The sequence below is a fragment of the Hordeum vulgare genome, chromosome 5H (assembly GCF_904849725.1).
Source record: "Hordeum vulgare subsp. vulgare chromosome 5H, MorexV3_pseudomolecules_assembly, whole genome shotgun sequence".
Lineage (NCBI taxonomy): Eukaryota > Viridiplantae > Streptophyta > Magnoliopsida > Poales > Poaceae > Hordeum > Hordeum vulgare.
In genome coordinates this window covers 507,666,971-507,670,209 of record NC_058522.1, presented here as the reverse complement: position 1 = coordinate 507,670,209, position 3,239 = coordinate 507,666,971, and positions in this window count along the sequence as shown.

Here is a 3,239-nt window from a genome sequence, read left to right as displayed (position 1 = left end):
TATATATCTGGGAGACTTCCCGGCAGAAAAAGTAGAGTTTGATCCTCGTGAAATAGAAGAACTGGTGAGAACGAAGAAGTCCGGAAAGCCAAATCTTTGCAGATAAGGACCTGAATCATATCCCATATTTTAAATGCAAGACCTTAGTTCACTATGCCAATATGTGCCTAGCAAGCAAGCAGGAAACCCAAGGAGAAAAAACAAACACCAAGAAGCCTCGAGACAGGTTGGAAGTCGTTTGTTTTTGTTGTAAGGAAGCATGACATTATGCTACTAAATGTCCACACGGGAAGAAAGCTAAAATGGAGTAATTAAGTTTTGACAACGGCAATAAGTGTAACATGAAACACTCTTGTTTTCATGAGATTATGGAGTTGGATTTGTTAATGTAAGACTCAGAGATTGTAATAACTTCATGAATCAATGGAATTTATTGTGTCATGATTTCCTATGTTGAAATTGTATGAGTTCTTTCTCTATGAATAGAGATCTCTGGCCATTTTCGAGGATATGAGAAAATATGGTCTATGCAGGCATGAGTATATTTCATTTTAAGTGTGGTAGTAATCGGTAAACCCACACGATCCAAGGAGTAGGAATGTACCATGCATACCAAGGAGCCTAATCCCCTGAATACAGTTGAAGGAAATGTTGGATCATATCAAACAATGGAGGTAACAACAGTTGAATAATGTACATTGCAATTGGAATTTTGAGGAGAGATTTAATATGAGGAACAAACACTTTTATTGGTACACAGACCAATGGAAAGGAAAATGAGTTCAAGGAATAAAACCGGTACCAAGGATGCATCTCAAGATTTTTCATGAAGTTTGCCCCAAGAGCATTAAGGAATAAGCTATGATGGATCAACAAACGTTTTCTTAGGAGCATACGAAAACCTGAGAGTGGTGAAGAACACAATAGATGTTTTGTTCAGTTTGCAGTACAACTGGATTATCCGAACTTTGTTCGTGTACAAGAGAAATTCTACAATGCTTGTGAGGACGCCCAAGTGTTAGAATACGAGATTCACTAAACCTTATACAAGGTAATGATTTCAGTGCGACATGGCTTGGCCACCATGACGACTTACTCTTATCATCCTCTTGCTATTCGGAATGGTAAATCTGAGAGACTTACCCATAGTGAGAGACGACGCTCTTTGAAGCTTTTGTTTAAGCCTTAGAATGGTATATTGGAGCCCATGTACATGGAAATCGTTGTCACACGTAGGAAATTTTACGGTGAGGGTGAAGCCAACACCCTTCTCTCTGCAGGATAACCACAAATGGTATACCACCATGAGAATCATCGATATGTTATTTAGAATGGTCACGAGACTTGTCACTTAAGAAGACCCAGTGCTGGAAGAAGATTAAATCCATGTAAGGCATCGGATTCTGAGGGGAACATTATGAGTATAATGGAAGAGCATCACCAAAGAAGTTACCATGAAGAATGTGAGTAGCCAGATGCCAAGACCCCCGAGGATTGTTAATAAATTTTAGGGACCGGTAACTCTTGTTTTAAGTGTGGTAGCACCCCGCCTTGCAGGGGATTGGATTTGTTAGAAGACCCCCAAACCCTAACCTTTTTCTTTCTAGCCTCTTCGAATCTCGAGGACGAGATTCATTTTAAGTGTGGTAGTTTGTAACATCCCAAAATTATAAATTTTGGAATGTTATAACAAATAAATAATTAAGATTTTTTTTGCTTGAATGATGTGTGATTGACTGTTTGAATTTGAGTGGAATTTGAAACTTTTCAAAAATTTAATGAGAGGGAATAAAATGACTTTCCCAAAATTTTCTATTTAGAATCCCTATTCAATTTTGAGTTTGAATATTTTCAAAACCCTCTAATAAAAAAATCAAATGAGAGGAGGAAAATGACACTCCACAATCAGAGACAACGTCTTGATTCAATTTTAAAATATTCACAATTTAAATTCCTTTTCATTTTAAAGTTATTGCAACCAATATTTTTTTTAAAAATATTTTATTTGGTCTTTAAAATATGTTCATGTTGTAGGAAATTTTATTCTGAAAATTTTGATATATAATATGCCTATATAAAATATTCTCTTAATTTGGTTTATATTAGTTTTCGCTGTTTATTTTCAAAAATAAAAAAAGACACTATTCACCATGAAACACTGTTCATCCAAAATACAAAAACAGCAAGGCTGGCCGATTTGGGCTGATGCAGCTGGCCGAATCCTTGGCCCATGCGACACTTCTCTTTTTTTTATATGGTTTCCCTACATTACGTATATGTTTAGTCTTACATTGTCTATCTATTAATCTTTAGGCCTTCCTTTCACCTATAAATATAGCCCCATAGAAGCATCCAAAAACATCTTCTATTCCGGGTTAAATCAATCTTTTGGTTTAACTAAATTTATTAAATAAAAATATTTTATTTTCTCCGACGGGATTTTTGGAAGTGGTCTCCTCTTTGGAATTATCTCTTCTCTCCATTCTAAAGGTATTCTCTTCGTAATTTTATTTTTATACTCTCGTAGTTTATTGTTCTTAGACTGGTATATGGTAGAGTAACTGGATTATTAATTAGTCTTCTATTTACACATTAGTCTTAGAATTCTTTTAGACATAGCATTATTATTTCGTAAAACAACTTGGCCCTGATTTTTCAAATAGCCATAACTTTTTACCCGTTTATCCGAATTAGACGAAACCATGTGGGGACCCCGACTTACTAGTCGAGATCGCCGTGCTCAGTGATCCCAGAGATCAATGCTCACCGAACACAGATATCGATTAAAACAGTCTTACATCCAAGTAGCGATTATTAGAACGCATGACCGAAGGGTCAAGTTCACAAGACACGGCCTAAGCCCAAATCACTTAGGTACACTAGTAGCGGAAAACATAGGGATAAGCGGGTGCCCATGCCATCAAGCCTACACCGATAGGCATTCTGACTCGGAAGCGTCCTAGTTCGCAGGGGCGTCTCCGAAGACGTACTCATCTCCAAACTCCGGTCCTTCCATGTCTGGTCAATAACATAACCAGTGGCAAGCCAATGAGTACTTTGAATGTACTCGCAAACAACCCATGATATAATCAACGAAAGTGAAGGATAACAATATCATGCATCTTTAGTGTAACTCATCTGGGTGGAATGATCATGAATATGCATCAAGTTAAAGAATTACTCTTGAAGAACAGGTTACAGATATCAATATATATGTCGAGGGCTGAACCATCCGGGTT